This window comes from Protopterus annectens, chromosome 4.part0 (assembly GCF_019279795.1).
Source record: "Protopterus annectens isolate FY-2018-M chromosome 4.part0, PAN1.0, whole genome shotgun sequence".
Taxonomy (NCBI): Eukaryota; Metazoa; Chordata; order Ceratodontiformes; family Protopteridae; genus Protopterus; species Protopterus annectens.
The window spans coordinates 864,297,348-864,321,335 of record NC_056733.1 but is presented as its reverse complement, the minus strand read 5'-3'; positions in this window follow the sequence as shown (position 1 = coordinate 864,321,335).

The following is a 23,988-nucleotide window of genomic DNA, read 5'->3' as shown; positions in this document are numbered from 1 at the left end:
GCTTGCACAGTGTGCATGATTAGTGTAAGATGAAATATTGCCAATATGGCGGCTGAGCGATCCATGTACATGCAAGTCTGATGTGCGCGAGCGCTGTAGCACTAGTGCTGCACGTTCCCAGCCCCCGTATGCAGATCACCCCATTTGCAGGTGAAAACCATGAAAATGAGGTAAATCTGCCATCCAGGAAGCAGGAATCAGGGCATGCAGGACTAGCGTAATATGCAGAAATGTACTCGGTTAGTAACTGAGTATGGTACTGCAAACTCCAAAACAGAGCTATGACAGCTCCAAATAAAGGCTGCATATCATTGAGGAAGCATGCCAGTGGCCAAGTAGTAGGCCATTGGCATTGCAAACAATGCCAAATGTGCAAAATACAACCTTTATGATATGTCCGCCGATCATGGCCGTTGAAGCATAGGGCAGTGGTGTGCAAACGAGACCGGTGGGGAAATAAGAAAATAACATAAAAAAAAACAGTATAACTAAAATCAGTATTCCGCCATGCAAGTCAATGACAGGCAAAAGACAACCTGGCCAGTGAGTAGAGGTTGCTAAGGGGGGAGGCACGGTGTGACACATGTAACTATACATTAGCAGGCAATTCTATGCAAATGAGTGGAAGGATAGTGAATCCCGGTTTTCTCCAGCATGTGAGGCAGGTCCCAACAGTGTATGAGTATGAATAGCTGAGTGCAAGGCTAGGAGGTAGGTGACATCATGTGTGGGAGTGTCAGGCATACTGTCAGCGGATTGGAGCCCTGTGGCTCAGGGTTGCATCCATCTTAGCACAGCAAAGCCAGGAAGTGTGTTTAAACCTGCCCAGCATGTATGACAAAGTGTAAGCGGGTGCGCGTGCCACACAACGGGATCTACAGGAAGATAAAGGACGTGAACCCAGGAAATAGCAGCAGTGTGCACACTGCAGTACACTGATTGCACGGCGCACCTCTGGGATGAATCAGAAGGGCAATGGGAAGGGAAAGCCGCAGTAGGAAGTTAATCAAGGGGTACTAGGTTCGCTGCCAGGTGAAACGTATCGGAACCAGTCAATTACACAGGCAGCAGACCAGCCCAGCCCAGAATGCCACTATAAACTATGCAAACACCTACCCCTCCAGTTTTTCCCATACCCTACACCACCAGTATAAACAAGCAGGGAACTTTTAACACTCACAACAGAAAGATGTTAGGGGCTGCAATAGCTATCATACAACTTGTGGAAGAGGATGAGGGTGGTGAGGATGGGAATGCTGTTGACCAACTCACAGTGAGAGATGGAAAAGAATGTACAGACCCAGGGTAACCTACCAAGGGCTACATGAGCTGGAGATAGTGGAGCACTATAGGGTGGACAGGGACCTCCTACAGCAGATTGGTGAGCTGTGCCAGCCATGCCTGACACACAGAACTAACAGAGGGGAACCCATCCCAGTGGAAATGAAGGTATGTGTAGGCCTAAGAATCCAAGCTACAGGTACCTTCCAAAGACCAACTGGAGATATGATGGGGATCTCACAGGCATCAGCATCCAGGGTACTCCACTGGTTCCTGGATGCCATGGCAGCACATGTCGGTGAGCAGGTATATTCCCCCCTCACCCATGAGGCATTGGCCAGCAGTATGCGTCTCTTCCACTAAATAGCAGAATACCCTGAGGTAGTTGGTTCAATAGACTGCATGGACATACGCATCAAAGCACTACCCAGTTAACAGTGTAGAGTCTACATCAACTGCAAGGGCTTCCCCTCCGTCAACTGCCAGGTTGTGTGCAATGCCCAGGGCATAATACTGAACGTGTGTGCTGACTGCCCTGGAAGTTATCACAATTCCCACATCTGGCATCTGACGCAGTTGTCCTAGAAATTTGCCAATGGGGACATCCCACATGGTCATCTAGTGGGGGATGGTGGATATGCACTGGAGCCGTGGCTGATGACATCCATCAAAAATGCACACACACATACACCCGAACAAGAACTCCATAATGAGGCACACGCACAAACAAGAATCCTAATAGAGCGTGTGTTTGGGATGCTCAAGTCCCGGTTCTGGTGCCTGGACACATCCGGTGGAGCCTTGCAGTACTCACCACCTACATGTACCCAAATCATCCTTGTATGTGCCATGCTACAGAATATGATCCTGCAGAAACAGCTGCAGCAGGAGCAGCAAGGGGCAGGGCCATATAGCCCCCCACCAATGCCAAGGCCTGCACAAGCACAGAGTGACACAGAGGAGGAACAACCTGAGCCTGCCCCAGTAGGCAGAAGGAGGCATGCCCAGTATGCCCTGGCCCTGGCAAAGAGGCAATGCATAGCACATACACTGACACGGGAGGGACCCAGGGAATAGCACCTGTCTCTGACTCTCACATACAGTAAAAAGGATGCCAAACATTACACTACCTGTGCCTAACCATGCGTAGGCAGTGTACTATGGGCATCCGACATAGGCAGCCCTGCAGCACCACCCGCAATACTGGGACACTCACAAGATAAGGGACTCATACATGCCAGTCAGGAGGGGGGTCACATACCCAACAACAGTCACAGCCAGGAGGATAGGTGTAGACAAACACAAACAAATGCCGTACTATGGCCTCTGAATGAGGGGTATGGATGACCCCCACCCAGGCCTACACGGACAGACTACAGCAGGCCAGGTAGTGGGATGTCAGTTGTGATGGCTAGGAAATCAGAAACTAATGTGTATGCAATCAAAAGATAAGAATGGAAGTACACTGGTATGGCATAGCCAGCACGATGGATAAGACTACTGACTGAAGTGGACTACAGGACATACCAGTACAGTCCTAGCAAATGTGTACAACTGTCAGGTGTGCCCCCCCCACCCCACATAGAAATACAGTAACAGTCAGGTGCGCTCCCCCAATCCTGTGTAGAAAGATAGAAATAGTCAGGTGTACCCCCCACTATGCAGACATGTTGCAACAGTCAATTCCAAATGATCGGTGGATACCCTGCAGACACAGCATGCTACCTGTCGGTGTACAACACAAAGGTCAGCTGTGCAGTACAAACCACTGGACATGCTCCACACATGCATAACAGACGGCCTTACTGGGCATGCTCACACACTTAAACACATGAAGGCCATGTATGCAAACACCAGCGGACCAGACATATCCAACAGTTGCAATAGTTACTGCAGACACATGTCAGTATGCACCACTCATACCTTGCACACACAGTGGATAGGAATACAGACATATATGTAAGGACAACACACCATAATATGCCAAAGGTAGATGGATATAGATGTTTGGAAGGTTGAGGGTGACCGTGACAAGGATCCATCCATGCCAGTCGCACCTAGCACACAGCCAAAGGGCTCCAAACACATCAGTTGCAGATGTCACACACTGCAGTTACTAGCGACCAGAACCTGTCAGCACCACAGACTATGTGGTTCACGTGCCAGCTGCGCAACATGGCTGTACAAGGACATAGTCAGCTAGTTGCCCTAGACATGCATCTGTGACATATGACCCCATGTGTGGCCACCTGTGGCGTGTCACCCCTACATGAATGATGTATGGGCCATGCACACACTGGCCACCTCATAGCGGTACCCTGACAAGCCTGCTGAGGTTATCCAATGTGAAATACACCTTTGGGAGAGTTGTAGGCCAGTAATCTCTGTGGTGTGTCCCATAACTGCATATTGCTGTAGTGTGATAGACTAGTTAGGTAGGAGTTCTAACCCCAGACATGGCAATTGTGTATGTGAGTGTGTGTGTCACTGATGTAATGGGATCCTATCTCGCCTACATTCATAACAGATGGGTTCGGAGCTGATCCATCAGCTCCAACCCGGCCACTATACACTAGAACGAAGTCTCTCATTGGCTGGGCTCCCCCTTATCCCATAATGCACCACACCTGCTTCCCCAGATCTCGTTTGCCGCTTTTCAAGCTGGACGTGGTCTCGACTTGGCTGGAGCTAAGTGTATTTTCTTAACCTTTTTGGTCTTTTGACTTAGGGTTTCTGTCAGAAATTCAACAAACAGCTGTTTTAACAGCTTTGTGAGCGTGTGTTTCTTAGTTTGGCAATTTTTATAATTTTTATATTTTTTTTCGCGCTTCTGGTATACTGGGCAAGGCCCGTTTAAATTAGAGGGCCTTTGCCCTTCACTGTGTGCTTTGGTTTTGTTGAGTGGCTAGAATTTGTTTCTTTCTCTGTTTTTCTGTTGTATCGGGCTAAGCCCGTTTAAGTTAGAGGGCTTTAGCCCGTGTATTGGTCCGCTTTTGTGTATTGTATTTTCGATCTGTTGTGTATTTCTACCTTGATTTCAATATGTCTAAGGAGCAGAAGTCAGGGTTTAAGAAATGTGCTAAGTGTAGTTATAAAATGTCTATCACAGACAGCCATGCTGTGTGCGTTTACTGTTTAGGGCCTAAGCATCTACAAGATACATGCAGTGTTTGTCACGCTTTTTCTTCCAGGGTCCTTCAGGAAAGAAAAAACAAGCTAATACTAAAAGGTCTTATTAAGCCTTCATTTGAGGAAGCGTTGGCTTCATCTCCAGCTTCCAAAAAGAAAAGATTGTTGGCTCTGACCAGCCCGTCGGGCCCGACACCCAAAAAGCATAGATCGTCGGCTCCGACCAATCCGTCGGAGCCGACATCCAAGAAACATAGATCGACCTCTTCTTCCTCGGCTCCAATGGCTTCAGAGCTGATGGCTGAAGGGTCTGCCTCGGTGCCTCTTTCCTCGGCTCCATTGGTGTCGGAGCTGGAGGTTAGTGCACCGAGAGGCCAATCACCTACTTCGGCTCCTTTGGTTTCAGAGCCGTTGGAGGTGTGCAGCTCAGACTCTTCCCCCTCGGCCCCGGATCTGCCTTCAGCGCCGACACCTTTACAAACAGTTCCGATCTCGGATCCGATAGTGTTGGAACCTTTTCGGAGCCGGTCCCCTGTTTTATCGGAGCCGAGACAGAAGTCGTCTCGGCCTCAGTCTATTTCCTCCAAATCCTCTAGGTTGTCGGATTCGGATTTGGATAGGGTTATCCAGAGGCTGTTCCAGTCCCCAGTTTTTACTAAAATGATCTCGGCTCCAGCCCACTCGGCTTCGGAGCCAATTCCCCATTTCGTGCATTTGATTCCTCCTCCAACCCCCTTGGAGCCATTGGAGTCAGTGCTGGTAGAACGCAGCGGAATCGTCCAGTTGGAGCAGAGACCCCCTCGGAGCTTTTCTGCTCTGACCTTCATTCCTACCCTGTCCTCGGTGTCAGGGTTTGGTACCGGGTCTTCCTCGGTAGGGGCCGAGGGCAACACTGTGGAGCTGTTCTCTTCGATGCCCAGTCTTCCCCTCGGAGCATCGGCCGCAGGTATTCCCGGTACCATCGTGGTCTCTCAGCAAGTGCCCTCTGCAGAGTCTGGAGGTCCTGCTTTTGAGGCCATGAGGAGTGCGCTGGCCATGACCTTGCCGGTTCAGCAAGTTTCTACCTCACCATCCCTAGACTTGGGTACTGGTGCCTCTGGTGACATTCTTTCCCATGACAGTGGGGCCCCAGGGCCTGAGGATACCCCCTTAGAGGGTTCCCTTTTTCCGGGGGGGGGGGGTCCTTCTGAATCTGCTTCGGATGAACCCCCAAGGAAGAAACTGTGCAAGAGGAAGCACGTTGATTCCCAAGATGAGTCCGTCACTTCAGATACTTACTTCGATGATGCGGCGGGGTCCCCAAAATCGTCCTCGGATGACGTCTCCTTCTCGAATATCCTTGAGATCTTGAGACAGAGAGGCGATTGGCAATCCAAAACCCCTACCGCTGAGGAGTCAGTCTTCCTCAAGGCCTTTGGGGCCCAGCCCTCCTCCTCCTGGGTGTCTCCACCCTTCGACGAGTTGTTAGATTTAATCTCTCGGAGGGTGTGGGAGCATCCTGATACAGTGGAACCAGTGCCTGCCAGATTTAATCTCTCGGAGGGTGTGGGAGCATCCTGATACAGTGGAACCAGTGCCTGCCAGACCTAATAAGTTCCTTTCAGCCCCTCCCCAGAAGGAATTCCTCACTAAGGGTGTTGCAGTAGATGCGATGGTGGTGGCATCTGCCACTCAGCAGGACGTGGCAGAGGCTTCAACGTCTATTCATCCTCCTAATAAGGATTCTAGGAGCATGGATAGGTACGGGAAGCGTACCTTTTCTTCAGTGACCTTTACCCTGCGGTCGCTGAACTATCTCTGTCATTTTACAAGGCTCCAGAGGGACCTCCTCAAGGAGTTAGGAGAGTCTCTTGCGGGTAATCTTCCTTAGGCATTAGCCCAAACCGTAGGCGCCCAGATGACTACCCTATCTTCTATAGTCAACTCGTCCATGAGGCTCATTTCCTATGCAGCCGAGGGGGCAAGTAGAGCAGCGGGCACAGGAGTGGCTCTTAGGAGACAAACCTGGTTACGCTTGTGTCCACTTGCGGAGGCCTTTAAGTCTTCCGACGCCCCTTTTGATGGGTCTTCTCTGTTTGGACCCAAGGTGAAGGACACACTTACTCGGTGCGAGCAGGAGGGCAATACCTTGACTGCCGTTGGGGCCCATTTTTCCGCTCCCTCTAGACCTTACCCCAAGGCCCAGAGAGGAGGGAAAATGTGGTTCAGAAAATCCCAAAAGTTCTTCCCTACTCCACCGGGTGATCCCCCCTCTAGAGGCAGGGGGGGATTCAGGAAAATGCCACCCCAGAGGTGGCAGAGGCCCCCGTAACACTGGAGACCGCGATTCCTTTCATGGTTCCTCCTACCCTCACCATCCCTAGGATGTGGCCTGGCTGTGCTTCTCAGGAGCCAGTCGGGGGTCGTTTTGCAAAACACCCACAGGCTTGGGAATCTATAACCAAGGATCAGTGGGTGCTTCGCATTGTAACCGGAGGCTACCTCATCCCCTTCTTCAAGCTCCCTCCTCCTACAAGGAAAATTCCGGACGTGCCACCCAGTCAACGGGATCAAGCAGCCGTAGAAGTTTCAAAGCTGCTAAGCAAGGGAGTCATCCAGCCCATCCCCGCTGACCAGATCGGATCAGGAACTTACTCGAGATTATTTTTGGTGCCAAAAAAGACAGGGGACGTAAGGCCCATTTTGGACCTAAGCTCATTAAATCGTTTTGTGAAAAAGTCCAAGTTCCGAACGGTCACCCTTCAGTCCATTCTCCCGTTATTAGAGAAGGATGTCTGGATGTGCTCCATAGACCTCAAGGACGCTTACTATCACATTTTGATACGTCAAGAGTCCAGGAGTCATTTACGCTTCTGCCTGGGAGACAGTCACTTCCAGTTTTGTGCACTGCCCTTTGGTCTCACCACAGCCCCCAGGGTGTTCACCAAGTGTCTGGCAGTGGTGACAGCTCACCTGAGAAGTCTAGGATTCCAAGTGTTTCCCTATCTAGACGACTGGCTCCTCACTGCCGCCTCCGAGCATCTACTGATTTGAGCGCTGATGGCCACAGTAACTTTGGGTCTCTCGCTGGGAATCACTTTCAATTGCGAAAAAATCTGTGCTGCAGCCATCTCAGCGTATCACCTTTATAGGCGCAGAGTTAGACACAAAAAGAATGCTGGCATTTTTGCCATCAGAAAGAATTCAGGTCCTACAATCTCAGATTCTAAACTTGTTACCCAAATCTCGAGTTCCGGACAGACAGATTCTACAGTTATTGGGCACGATGACCGCAACTATTCTTCTAGTTCCATTAGCCAGGCTGCACATGCGGGTGCTGCAATGGCTATTATCGGTCCAATGGTCGTATCAAGAACTCCCCCTGAACCATTTGGTTCTGATTATGGACAGTTATCGTCGGGACCTCCATTGGTGGCTGCTTCGGTCCAACCTGGACCGGGGTCGTCCTTTCGCCCTTCAGCCCCCAGTTGCCACAGTGACCACGGACACCTCCCAGATAGGGTGGGGGGGTCATTATCTGGACAGGTCTGTCCAAGGCACTTGGCAGGATTGCGAAGCGCACCTACACATCAATGTCCTGGAAATGAGAGCGGTGCTTCTGGTTTTGCAAGCACTTCATCATGCTCTCCCCCAAGGTACTATTGCGATTCTATCCGACAACATGTCGGTAGTTTGACACATAAACAAGCAGGGCGGAACCAGGTCCTACCCCCTTTTCAGAGAGGCCATGAGAGTGTGGCGCTGGGCCATAGCTACCCAACGTTTCTTAGTAGCAACGCACATTCCGGGAAAGCCACTGTGATTGCAGACAGGCTCAGCAGTACTCTCCTGTTGCCCCATGAGTGGTCCCTCAACAACAGAGTGGCTGCGCAGATCTTCGCCAAATGGAGTCTCCCTTGTTGCAACTTGTTCGCCAGCCCCCACAATGCGAAATGCAGAGAGTTCTTCACTCTGACTCTCTCTCAGGGGCAGTTTCTCAGGGATGCTCTAGCCCACAATTGGCCCCCCGGTCTACTTTATGCCTTCCCCCCGGTCCCCCTTCTCCCGAGGGTGATTCAGAAGGCTATTCATGTGGGGAGCGACATGATTTTGATCGCCCCACACTGGCCCCATCAGGTTTGGTTCCCATTCCTTCAGAGGTATGCGGTACAGGGCCCTTGGATTTTAGACCCAGTGCCGGACCTGTTGTCTCATCAGTCGGGACACTCTCATCCATCCCTCCGGTCGTTGCAGCTGGCTGCTTGGTTACTCCACTTCCATCCTTAGTTAGAGATAACTCTCTTTCTCCAGAAGTGATGTACATTTTGTCCTCTTCTCACAAGACGTCCACTGTTAAGCTGTATTCCAGCAAATGGAAAAGGTTTGCCTTTTGGACCCAGCAGTGAGGTATTGATCCTCTTACGGCCCCAGTGCCACAGGTCCTAGAATTCCTAGCTTCGTTGTTTCATTTGGGCTCTTCAGTCTCCACAATTAAGGTTCAACTAGCGGCCATTTCTAATTTTCAAGTTTCCGTCGAGCCTTCCTTAATGGCAAACAGACTTTGCAAGTCCTTCCTCAAGGGAGCTTGGCTCCTCATGCCTCCTATGGCCCATCCTGTGCCCCCTTGGGACTTAAATTTGGTTCTGGCCTCCCTTTGAGCCAGCAGCCACTTGTGATATAAAATTTCTATCTTGGAAAACCGCCCTTCTAGTGGCAATAATTTCTGCTAAGCGGGTTTCAGAGCTTCAGGCTCTGTGTTCTATTCCTCCTTATTTGATTTTTCATAAAGACAGAGTTTCCCTCAGATTGAATCCCTCCTTTTTGCCTAAGGTAGCATCCCCTTTATGCATTCAGCAATCCTTGGAGCTCCCTGTTTTCTTTCCAAATTTTTCTAATAGAGCAGAATATACCTTCCACCAGTTGGATGTTCACAGGCAACTGTGTTTTTATCTAGATAGGACCAGTCAGACACGAAAATCTAACCAGCTGTTTGTGTCCTTTGCGGGGAATAGGTTAGGTCTACCAGTTGCTAAGACCACCATAGCCAAATGGATTAAGGATTGCATCTCCTTCATTTATTCCCAGTCAGGCAGAGAGTTACCTTTCCCAGTCAAGGCTCATTCTACCAGGGTGATGGCCACCTCTGTAGCATTCCACTCCAAAGTTTCAATAGATGATATTTGTGCGGCTGCTACTTGGTCTTCTCCGCACACCTTCATTTCTCATTATAAGGTTGATGTGGCTTCCCGAGGCAGAGCTTCCTTTGGTTCTGCAGTTCTCAGGAGTGTGTTCCAATGAGCCACCTGGGATTTAGGTGCTAGGGACGCTGTCCCATCTGTTATGAATGTAGGCGAGATAGGATCCCATTACATCTTTTAGTTATGTACTTACCATAACTTCGGATGTATGGGATCCATCTCGCCTACATTCATACATACCCTCCCTCCTTCCCCCTACCTTTTGGATTTGGAGGAAATGTTGCTCTTGTTGAGCTCTTCTCTTGAAGGGCTCTAGTTGGTTACAGTTATTGGTATGTTTTTCTGTGCCTGTATGAATGTATGAAAGCGAACAAACAAGATCTGGGGAAGCAGGTGTGGTGCATTATGGGATAAGGGAGAGCCCAGCCAATGAGAGACTTCATTCTAGTGTATAGTGGCCGAGTCAGAGCCGATGGATCGGCTCCAAACCCATCTGTTATGAATGTAGGCGAGATGGATCCCATACATCCGAAGTTATGGTAAGTACATAACTAAAAGTTTGTGTGTGTGTCTGTCTCTCATTGACTGTGTAGAGAACAATGCTTTTAGGGTACTCAAACCCCTTACATTTCACATACCCAACTTTGTCAAGGCTGCTGATGTCACCCACCTAGAAATACTCCCCTGGGAAAGCTGTAGTCCAGTAATGTCCGTAGCGCATGCGGTAACTGCATACTGCTGTAGTGTGATAATGTAGTTAGTTAGGAGGTCAAACACCAGTCGTGGCAACTGTGCGTGTGTGAGTCTGTGTGTGCGTATGTGTGCTCGTCTGTCTGTCACTGACTGTGTAGAGAGCAATGCTTTTTAGGCTACTCACACCCCTTACAAGTCGAGTGCCCTCCTTTGGCAAGGCTGCTGATGTCACGCAACTTCAAATACACCTCTGGGGCGATTGTAGCCCAGTAATCTCCATAGCATGTCCTGTAACATCGGATGGCCATAGTGTGATTAAGGAGTTAGTTGGGAGTTCTAGCCCCCCCGACCTGCCAACTTGTGTGTATGTGTGCATGTCTGACTGTGTAGAGAGCAATGCTTTTAGGTTACTCACACCCCTTACATTTCACATACCCAACTTTGGCAAGGCTGCCGATATCACGCACCTAGAAATACACCTCTGGGAAGGTTGTAGACCAGTAATCACTGTAGCATGTCCTGTGTATGCATACTGCTGTATTGTGAATTAGAAGCGTGGTTGGGTTCCATCCCCACACATGGCAGTTCCAGATGTATTGTGTGCGCCACTGTCTGTGTAGGGAGCAATGCATTTTAGGCTATTCTCTCGCAGTCATTTCAAAGCCCTACTTTGGCAATCCTGCTGATGTCAGTCAGTGTGAAATACACTTTTGGGCAAGGACTACTCCAGTAATATCCATGGCACGTACTATAACTGCATAATGCTGTAGTATAATGCACTAGTTAGGTAGGGGTTCTAATCCCAAACATGACAGGTGCATGTGTGTGTGTGTGTGTGTGTGTGTGTGTGTGTGTGTGTGTGTGTGTGTGTGTGTGTGTGTGTGTGAGAGTGTTTGCTTGTAACCTGTATCCTGTGTAGAGGTGGTTGTGACTGTGTGACACCTGTGGCCAATGTGGAGTGGGTTTTGCATATTTCTTATATGGTGGCCATACTATATATCACAATGTCCACTGTACAGGGATAACACATGTGATATGGCTGAGAGGCTAGGGTGCAGAGCCATACCCAGACATGTGATATCAAGGCCAGGCAATCACAGTTAGCAACCCCAGTATTACCCAGAGTACACTCTCACCCCATGTGTCATACACACACAAATGCCTAGGTAACAGCCAATATGTGGGTAGTACACTGCATCTTGGCCACTGATAGTAACTATGGAGTGACAGCGGTGGGCCACAGAGGGCATGACACCCAATCCATCTGTCCAATATGCACATACATGCAGACAGTGCATCTCCCCCATGTTCCCCAGTGGACAACTGCACCACCTGTGGTGCCATCACATGTGACCCACAATGGACATACCATGCCTGAAACATGCTCGTATGGACAGATGCCACTGACACCAAGGAATGCTGATAGCATGCATACCATGTAGATGCAGGATAAAGCTGCTGGCCATTACCAGCTCCCGCCACAGGTAGCCAGGATTGGCACAGCTGTTGATAATCTGTTTTCACAATATGGGCCAGACACCCAAGGTACAGTTCCACATGTCACTGTACATGCATGTGGGAGGTGTGCACATCCCAGATGTTGTCCATGTCATGGATGAAGGAACACAGACATGGCAAGCGATGCACAGCATTGCCCACACACAGTAGTTACCCAGGTGACCAGATGGGGGATACAATACTTGCCTGTGAGGGCAAATGCAGACACTACATCCCTGAGCCACAATGCAGACCATCGTCATGTGGCCTGATGCCAAGGTACACCCATCGCCTAGCCTTGGACAGCCATCTGGCACAGTCGAACACCAGAAACGTATGCAGACATGCACCCATGCCTGTCAGTAGTGGCACCCTGTGTGTTTGTGTGTGTGTTGTATGCTGCAGATGTTCACATCCACACAACACACATGGGCATACTGCAGCATGCTGTCTGATGTCAGAAACCTTCCCATACCCTTCACCTGTACAGCTCCCATATGACCTGTGTGGTGCATGGGATACCTGCACAGTGATGTGATGTGGCAATCACACAATCAATGAGTTGTACACCTGGCCCTGCCACATGTGTCAATGTGTGTGTGTCCTTGTGAGAGTGTGGCTGTGTTGACGTTGGCACCTGTTCATGCCGACAGGCATGTGTATGTCATCTACCATACAGCTACTGTATCCCTGTTGCAGATGTCACTCACCATCACATATATGTTCTGAGTGCTCCACAACAGGTAACTCATGTGGCACATCCAATAATTGCAGCAAACTGTGCTAGCACAACATAGTTGTCAGGGGTTTGATACCCTGTGCTGCTAGGTGTGTGACACAAAGATGCTTCAGTTTTACCCTCCCACCCCTCCCTGACAAGCATTAGCCTCTGTCTGCATCCCCCACCCCCCTCTCAGGTGGACGTGGAGACCTACACCTGCTTTGCTTGGACAGCAGCATGTGTAATGTAAGTAATGCTCATGATCAGCTGATGGCCTCTGCATGAATCGCAACCCTCCCCAAGCTGATTGCATTTGAAACAGCTGTGGTAACATCCCCATAACCAATTGTATAGAAACACACTCCAATACCAATGAACATCATGGTGGTGTTTTCCCTTTTCACCCACTGTGAGCAGGAACTAGATCTGTTGTGTGCCAAACAGCATCTCAGATGGATTGTGGTGTACCTCTAACAAAATACATGGAAACAGTGCAACAAACAGGAGGTGGATGTGTCTGACCTGACTACAGACTGTAAGTGCCGCTATACTGCATTTAGAGTAATGTTGTTTTCACAGTGTTTGTGTGGATATGGCTGATGTACATGTCTCAATACCTGCCATGTCAGTTCCATGTTGATGGGGAATTTCCATCTGCAGGGTCATCTGCAGCCTGAGCAGTGTTGTGTCCATGGTTGCATGTGTCACCCATGGAGTATCTAGCTGTTGACTGCTTAAGATAGTGTGAGGATTGCAGTCAGTAGATGGAGAAAGCTGTGGTAGTCAGAGACGTCATATCCCTCAAAGGACATATGTTGCAACAACCCTGTAACAACAGTAAATGTATGTGGTTATCACAGCAACATGTCAATATTGGCCCTGTGTATGTGCTCCCAGCCACACTTCTGTCAACCTTTGTACATATGTCGTGCATGAAGTGGTGCATATGTGCTGTACACCATATTTTGTGACATCATATCTGAGAACAAGCCACTGATATAGCTGACTGCTACACGTTATATACAGTAGGGGTTACATTACATTACCTGCATATTCTGTGGATGTTCGTACAGTACTGAGGTCTGTGTACCTATGGTGAATGTCGACAGTGTGTGTAGTGTTGATATGTATCTTAGCCTGTGTACAGACTGTGGTAGATGACATTGTTCCAGTTCCCCTACTATCAGATGTTACAAGCTGCTTAACTGTATGGTACTGTAGCGGTGTACATGCTTGTAGTGCCATAAACACACATGTCCCATACCACAGACAGCCACCAAACCAAACTGTGTAAAAGGCCAGTATATGTAGGGTCAGTCTGTGAGTGGCACATATGAGGATGGTGTCAAACACATAGTCCATATACTGTAATATCATGCTAGCTAACTGTATGTGTCTGTGTTCACATTGATTGTGGATATGCACTGTCACACAGGTGTATCTTACCCTGTGCTGTGACATGCCTGTGGAGCCTGCTTTATATGCAGGTACATGTGCACTCCCCCTTGGGAGGTATAGGCCAGTGTTGAGCCAGTCTGCCTGTAGCCTGCACAGTGCATTGTGACATGCCTATCAGCTGAGTGTACCTACCCAGTGGGCTGTCATGTATAGATACTAGCCAAATGTCCCGCTGCCAGACCACCCCTAACAGTCATGTATGACAGACAGGGCAGTGGGATGCAGTGCAGATGTATGTCAATACCTATTGTGTAGTATGTCGCCATGGCACCCCTGTACCAGCGGTCATACCATTACAGGCCAGGCAGGGGTGTGTGAATGCATGACCTATGGGGGACATTATATACCAGTCGTTATGTGTTATACCCATCTACATGGCCATCCACATCCATATTGTCAGGCATGGTACACATGCGTAGCACTAAGGGCTTATGTGTATACCTCTGGCCTGTACAGACTGTGTCAGACCCCCACATATATTGGCCAATATCTCTGCTGCAGTCCAAAGCGGCATTACTTGCTAGCTGTGGTACTGTACACTGATGTGCTTTGGATGTCGTTCCGTGACCAGTGGCTCACATATTTTGAGCAGATGTGACCTGCCACAAATACCATGTCTGTGAAGACAATCCCAATGACAGTAGCAATAGCCTACTAATATACCTGCTATAGATACCTGGCATCCCCTGCAGCTACGACATTGGGAACATACGGGCTGGGGTTGGCCTACACTTCATGTCCAGGAACTGTGGTGGGAATATATGTACATATACATATCCAGATAGCCAGATATATGATTACACATGTGTACTACACCCATTTAACACTTTCATGGCAACCACCCACTATAGATTCCCACATCATATGTGTGCGGTCCCATTACATCTCCTGTGTGATGGGGATCCATCCTGTGTGTGGGCAGCAGTGCTACCGACAGCATGTAGCAATACCCCCATACAGGAAAACTGGCACACTCAGGGCAGCCATATATTTGTAGGAGGATCATGAAGTACAGACAGCCTGCGAGTGGAGTTGTGTTATGCTTTGTACAGTATTGGTGTTACAGGGTGTGGGTGTACATACTAGTTTGCCATGGGATGCAGTCCGTCTGCATAGCACACAACTGTGGGCCTGCCCTCATGCTGGCAGGAGCTGTGCCTATCATGTCTTGTCTGTCCACCACACAGGTCTTGTGTCAGATAATACACTGGCAGTGTGTGTGTGTGTTTTGCGTGTTACCGGTACATGGCTACATCCATGGCCGTCCATACCAACAGCTCCCTGACTAAGGGTATGTTACAGACTATCCTGTAACACTTGCACCCTGTGTGGTGTAAGGCAATAGTTGTCCACATATGTGCCTGCATTCCAGCCTCTGTCCATAAACTACATACCAAGCTGTGCACATATGTCATGATGTCAGTGGTTGGTCCATAGTGGGCTGGGAATATAACTCACTGCCATGTCTGCCATCAGTCTACTGCTGTTGTAACCCCCACACATATGGTGGGGCTGGGGCCATATATGTGTGGGCACCACCTACATAATACATGTATGCCCTCATGCACTGCAGAGCCCAGTGTATGTAACAGTGGTATATGGCCCTGTATTATTGAGTCTTGGGGGGGGCACCAGAAAAGACCCAGGCTGCTACAAAATGTGGGGGTATCAGGGCTGAGTTGCCTTAAGGTATCTGGATGTACCAGTACCATATACTTCACCTATATACACATTACTGACATGGATCTGGGTACTGCAGGACTACTGCCCCCTGCCATGCAAACTGTTTTATGTGTTGGTGTGCTCATGATGGTGTCAGTTATGCCATGTTATGTAGCAGTTACAACCCATGTGGTCATAAGACGTCTATACCGCCTACTGTGTTTGTATAGTGTGTAGATAGAGGCTGCTGAACTACACACCTGGAGTACATACTGTCGATTGTTAGGTATCCTGTGGCCCAGTGTGTCTTTCCTATTGTACAATGTGAATGGTTTGGCCTGGACAGCAATAGCTGTGAACCTTTCCAGCCTACTGTATGAGTGTAACTGGTCCACTGTAGCATCACTCCATTGATATAGTTGTCAGTGTCTGAACAGCTACATGGCATGGCATGTAGAACTGTAATAGTGCATGATGAAAGGTTACTATGTCTGCAAACCTGTGGGTGTTGTTTCACCTATGACCTCTCTGTGGGTGAATGTTACAGGCAATGATTGTCATTTGTGTGGGTGGCACATACAGTGTCCAGTCGTTCAGGGGTCAACTGGGCATAGTGGCTCTTCCATATTGTGTGCACCTACCACTTATGTATCATACTGTACATATAACTGTGTGTGTGTGGGTGTGTGTAGTCACATGTATATGTATACACACACACACACACACACACACACACACACACACACATATATATATATATATATATATATATATATATATATATATATATAGATATAGAATTATAAATATGTATTACTGTATCTGCATATCTGTGTCTGTGTATCTGAAGCCTGGTAATGCTGATGGCTTCCACATAATACATTCCCCATGGGAGCCAGACTGTACTGCATGATATGTTACCAATAACAGCCTGACATCATACAGGTGGGATGTAGTACAGGTAACATCATGTGCCCATGTTGTCACTGGCCCTGGTTATGGGATCTCCAACACTTGGTAGTGTAGTGCAGGGTGGACGTGTTTGGTTGGGGGGAAATGCTTATTTGTACAACTCGTATAGTGTGTGGTGCCTTTCAACCCCATTAACGTAACATGTAGCCTGTTACACTCTGCTCCCTAACAGCTACATGTGCCTTGCAGTACCAGCACAACAGTGTTGCACCAATGGGTCAGTAGACATGGGAATCCCATTGAGGTCTGCCATGTGTGTGTGTATATGTGCATGTGTGCATATCTGTAGGGTACACCAGTCCAAGTCCACATACTCCTATTACAATACACATTGCCACACAGTAGTATGGATATTGGTGTTGTCGCCCATAGGTGTGGCAATGCAATGCGACACCCTACTATGCCTGTAGCATGTGCATCACATGCATATCCCTGTGGTACCACTGTTGTAATATGCAATGGGTTGTTTTTGCATCATGGCCAATGTGTGATAGTGGGTATGTCAGAGTATCAAGATGGGTTCTAGTGTGTACAATATCCAGTGGGGGATGTGGGTGCTGTGTACACTGTCTTTACACCATGGTACACCTGGTATATGGCCCATGTACCACTCTCAGGTGGCCAATGTCACCATCACACATACAGGTAACAGATAACAGGATACAGCCCAGTTACACATGTGCTATGTGCAGCCTACCTGTAACACATTGCACACATGGACTAGTCAGTTAGCAACTATACAACCAGGTCTCTAAGATGTGCGTCTACCTGTTGTGTCGGTCAATGTGTATATGATGGTATGACACACTATGTATTCACCATATACAAACATTACATCCCCCATTACCATATTGTATGTGTCTGTGGATGGTCTACATGTAGCATGTAGCCTGGTACACACCTCACCCTACAGATGGTGTCATGTGTACAATGACAGCCACACACTTCAGTAGCACTACATACCCCGGTTGGCATCTAGACACAGTGTCGTCAAGTAAGGATGTGTGTGTATGTGGATGGGTTGACATAAGAGTGCAGATTATACCTGTACCAGCAGGCCACCGGTAATGTTTGCATGGTCAATAACTGTTATACATACCTGTGGCATGTGTGCAACTTTACACCACATATGTCACAGCCATGGTGTCACCACACTGACATACCCCTGTGGAATATGACTGTGGATCATACTCCTGCTGACACATGTATGCCTACAGCACAAATGGATGACAGTATGGGGATATCAATTGGTGTTACCAACAGCTGAGATGCATCATAGCTGCATGGCTACACTACCTAACATGTATGCAGTACACATTACCCCTGACTACATTCTACACTGCAGTACTTTGCTGCACTCTATCACAGTCATGGTGTGCATCAGAACCATGTTAGCCTGTCCCTGCATCGATGTTATGGATGGCAGGGATGTGGCACAGGTATCATATGCACAGGGTTTGTGAATGTCACCTTAGCTGCATGGCTACACTACCTGATGTGTGCAGTACACATTACCCCAACTACATTTGACACTGTGGTACATTGCAGCAATCCATTATAGTCATGGTATGCATCAGAACCATATTAGCCTATCTCTGCATCAATGTTATGGATAACAGGGATGTGGCACAGGTATCATCATATGCAAAGGGTGTGTTGCAGGTGTGCCAGAGGCTGAGGGTGGTACAAACATGCCACCATGTGTGCGGGTGAGGGGTTTGGTTCCTTGATTGGGGCATGGTGATGTGGTGTGTGTCAGTATGGGGTCGCCCTAGGTGTGGTTGCATAGTGCGTGGGTATGCATGCAAACAGTTCCACCATGTGGTTGCCCTATATGGGTAATGTTGGACAGCTGCAGACCATACCTGGCAGGGTGTGCAATTCAGTGCCTCCAGCCACAGATGGAGTAGGTTGTATATGACCTCACTGTATTACCTTATGTATGGGCAGTAATGGTGTACGAGGCCCCTATATGGTTGAGGCTGCTACATTCACTACATATGTCACACACCAGTCTTGCTCAGTTCATGCCACATCTGCTGCACAAGCGACCCATCATGCGGACAACAGTACTATCTGGATACAATCACTGATGTGCTGTGGTAATTCCCCATTGCATTTTCAGTGCTGCATATGTGGGTAGCCAGTTACCTATCTGCTGCTGGCAATATGGTGTGTATACCTGGCATGTACTGCACCTCCCAATGCATGCTCCATGCTACAGACCTTGTTATGCTATCAGCTGTCCTGTGTTCACATACTTGACAGGTTGTCCTTGTGTCCCATGTCTCACTCCATGTACAGCACAATCACAAGGGGAAGTACCGCCATGTGGTCAATCCCACTATCTCCTGTACATACATGGACACACACACACACACACACACACACACACACACACACACACACACACACACACACACACACACATACATACATCTGATATGCATCATCCACACTCCACTAGATTGCACTTACGAACACAACCGAGACACACACGCACACACACGCACACACACACACACACACACACACACACACACACACACACACACACACACACACACCACACTCCTACATGTGGAGTTGCACAACATTTGTACACATAGTCCTCCCATTAGCCTTCTGTCAACATGCATTACATATGGAGCTCAACAGCATACAGTGCAACTATAGTTACATCATGCTAGCGGCAGTATACATGTGTGTGAGGCATGGGCTTTGTTGGTAGGTGATGGCCCCACCCCATGTTAACACTGTACCAATGTACAAAGTGTTACTGTGGACCTGTTCCACACCCTGCCTTGTACTGTGCACCATACCTCATAGGTGTAGAAACCATTGCTGCATCTGTAGTACTGTGTTGGTTATGTCAGCTCCAATGCTCATAGCCCCTATGTGTTGTATCAACACATACCTGGGATGATATGTGAACAGCTGTCAGTTGTGGGTGCCTGATGTCTGCATTACAGATCACAACATCAGCAGTGCATATATGACCAGTGCATGACTACTACACTGACAACCAGCGGAACTTACCATGGCTGTGAAGGGTGCCCTACACATGTCCCAGACCTCTGCACGGTTGCAAGGTCTACTCATGTGCACATCCCTTGGAGTGCACACACTGCTGTCATGAGTGTAGTGGGGTCAGGGTTACGTCTGCAAAGTTTACTTAACCTGATTGTGTGCAGCTGCAGCCATGGTGGTGTTGAGTCACACATGTCCCTACTGTAGACCGTGTGTCCTGCCACATGTCACATCCCTGTGGACACATTGCACATTGACAGGATATTAGTTATCTTTCATGTGGCTGTTGTACCCTTCCAATACCCCAGCATGGTCTCTACTGTGATACAGTGTATTTCTCAGCAAAAAAAGTGAACGTGTACAGCATGCAGTATGGGTAGATGTGTTAGACATGTGCATGGGGGATAAGCCGTAGCTATTACATGCCCAGTTTATCATCATGCATGAACATGAACCATACTCACCGGCTACAGGCTGCTGCCATGGTGGTATCCTGGAGGAACCTACACAGGAGTGTGAGAAAGCTGATGTCAGTGGCCGCAGCTGTGGCATTCATAACAGGTGAGTGCAGTATTACGTTACATCAACAGTAGAATTACACAATATTACAGCTTATACACAACAGTTTATTACTACTACACAGCAGCAGACTATGTATATGACATCTCAGTTTTGCATGCTGTACCTGTACAGATGCAGATGCATACACACGAGTGGGGTACCGATGTGCCCTGGGGCCTTACCTGCATGCGTCTCAGCTGGTGTGTCATTGACACCCACCTCCAAGATGTGCCCTGCCGGGTGTTGATGCTATGGGCAGACAGGTGCCACAAGGGTGCTGAGAAGCTCCTCCACACGGGTGAGGGGTGGATGGGCAGGTTGCCTCTCCCCTGTTGCAAGGTGGTCCTCCCTTACAGCAGCTGCATGGCGGCGTACTTAGCGAAGCAGGTGGATGCAATGATGCTGGACCTGCTTACAGCTGCGGTTACACAGTCCGACATCATTGACCCTGAGAACTAGCTCATTCCACAGGGCAGTCCTCTCCTGCTGGTCATGGGCTATCTGGCCAAAAATCAGTATGTAGTGCTGTACCAGGTGGTCGATGATGATCGCTGTTTCAGTGGCGCTGTGCGGGAAGACGACTATGCGACATGTTTCCTGGAAGACATAAGGATGGAAACATGTCTGAACCACCCATACAGCAGGGTTATCATAGTTCTTGATACACATATATGACTCCCCCAACCATATCAACTACAACAACAACACATTCAGAGACTGCAATTGTTATGTCAGCTGCTTACGTGTCGTTGGGACATATGTTGTATTGTACTAGGCTTTGTGCTATGTGTATGTGCCATGCTGTGTGCTATGTGTTTGTAGCCATGCTCCCTGTGAGGACACTTATCTTTGCTGGCCTGTTACAGACTATTTCACCTGCATGCTATTGTCAGTGCCACTATATATATGTGTATAAATATACATCTATGTACATATATGTGTAGATATATGTTGTAAGTTGTTGATATACCTATGTGTGATGTCATTGGCACCCTCCTCCAAGATGTGCCCTGCCAGGTGTTGATGCTGCAGGCAGACAGGTGCCACAAGGCTGCTGAGAAGCTCCTCCACATGGGTGGGTTACCCCTCCCCTGTTGCGAAGTGGTTCCCCCCTTACAGCAGCTGCACGCCGGCGTACTTGGTGAAGCAGGTCGGTGCAATGATGCTGGACCTGCTTATAGCTGCAGTTATGCAGTCCGACATCATTAACCCTGTAGACTAGCTCATTCCACAGGGCAGTCCTCTCCTGCTGGTCGTGGGCTGTCTGGCCAAAAAGCAGTACATAGTGCTGTACCAGGTGGTCGATGATCACTGTTTCAGTGGTGCTGTATGCGGGAAGACGACTATGCAACATATTTCCTGGAAGACATAAGGATGGAAACAGGTCTGAGCCACCCATACAGCAGGGTTACCATAGTTATTAATACACATATATGTCTCCCCCCACCATATCAGCTACGTATTGTACTAAGCTTTGTGCTGTGTGTATGTGCCATGCTTTGTGCTATGTGTTTGTAGCCATGCTCCCTGTGGGGGGACACTTGTCTTTGCTGGCCTGTTACAGACTATTTCACCTGCATGCCATTGCCAGTGCCACTATATATGTGTGTATAAATATACATCTGTGCATATATGGGTAGATATATGTTGTACATTGTTGATATACCTATGTCTATATGAGTGTCTGTATCTGTACACATACACGTCACATTCCATATCACACAGATATGTGGAATGCATACAAACATCTGGTCTGCATTCTGTAATCGTCTTTCATTCACAGCTGCACTGTTCTACCTTGCTGCAACACAGACAGGTGCCACATGTGAACACAGCCTAACATTAGGGTGGTAACTATGGTGTGAGATTGCTGGTATGCCTATTACACACCTATGGCATTTCTGCATGCCACATTACACATTCACATGACTGTCCTGCAAGTGGTGTGCTCTGACACCCATGTGTCTATCATGAAGGCAGTATATCCACCAACAGCTATTGTCCACACTAACATAACATACACAGATATTATGGCTGACATCTTTGTCATTCATTGCTGATCTGCACAGTTGGCGAGTATGTCCCACTGCTTACAGGGACAGACAATATTGTCCAGAGCAGTTGTTTAGCGGGACATCATTACAGGGACAACTACAGATGGCACATAGCAAACATTCTACATCATATATCCTATTAATCTATACCACATACTACATTAAATTACATACAGTTATGTTTTACATACCTTTTAGTGTTTGGACAGGTGTGACGCCTTCCTGGTTGTGGCCTGTAGTTGTTTGTTTCCCATTGTGTGAGTTCCGTTTAATAAGTTAGTTTTTTTTTTCCTTTTCTTTTTTTTTTCTTTATTTTTCTCTTTCTCTCTCTCCATCTCCAGTAGAGCGAATTAGTTGGTTTGAATGGATTTCAGCATAGCTTTTGTAGGTGATGCACATGATCAGGTGATGGGGTCTGCACCAATCAGTGTGCAACAGTTGCTGACTGCGTGCAGCCTGCTGTGTAGTGATTCTGTTAACCATTGTCATGGTAACCCAATACTATAAATTGGTTACTCATGTGGGCATTGTCCCTTCACCTTTCCAGTATGGAGGACATACTTCCTGTATGTGGGCAGCAGTGTTACAGACGGCAGGTTGCAGTACCTATTACAGCGGGGCTTGCAGACACAGGACAACTACACAATCTTAAGAAGTTCCAGACCTACAGACAGAGTGAGTAGTGTTGTTATGTGCTTTGTGTATTGTTGGTCTTGCAGTGTTTCCATGTACATAGTAGTTTAGGATGGAATGAAGTCTGTCTGCATAGCTCTCAACAGTGGGCTTATCCACATGATGGCCAGTGGATTGTCTGTTTGCTTTTGCCTGTGCACAACACAGGGCTTGTCCTAGATATATCCCCGACAATCTGTCTGTTGCATGCTATCAGTACATGGCAACTTCCAGTTGTGTTCCTGATGTGTTATTCCTGCATAAGGGTATAGTACAACAAATTCTCTAACACCAGCAATTTGTAGGGTGTGTAACAGCAATATTAAGAGTATGACCCTGTGTTCCTGCCTCTGTTTTCCACATATATGGCTGGCTTTGTCCAGCTGTGATACGGTTAGGGGTTGTTCGGTATTGGCCTATCATAATGTACTGCTAGCATATCCGTCATATTGTGGACTCCCATGACATTTGTTGGTCAGGGTCCATACATGTGACAGACACATAGACATTATCACAGGTAATAAATGTCCCCCTAGGCCTTGACTATAGGGTGTAACTGGTGGCTGCTGAACTACATCTGTTATTGTTTATTGTTACCTGTCTTGATGGCAAATCCTTTGTCCACAGTTGTACGAATTGACAGGCCTAGCTGGACAGCATAGTATGTTATATATCCGCACTGTCTGCATCTACTTTTCCTGTGTGGGCCTTGCATTCCTCATTGATTAAATAAGTGTAGATCTATGTGCTGTTGGTAATGGCATGCATTATTGTAAAATACACCATTAAAGGTTGTCTGTTTATACATATCTGTGTGTCGTCTCATGTCCTTTGAATAGTGAGTGGGCTGTGTGTAATTCAGTACTCCTGTTCAAGTATTAATGTCATTTAGTAGGTTGTACAACAAAATGATGTTTTTATACCGATTTCACATGGAATATAAAATGTGCTGCAGTGGGACTCGAACCGAGAATGTGTGCACATTAGATGGATGCTCTGCCTACTACACTATTGTAGTTCTGCGTAATTTGCATATTTCTACCTTAATGTCATACCCATACTCCCTTTCCCTGGCCCCCGA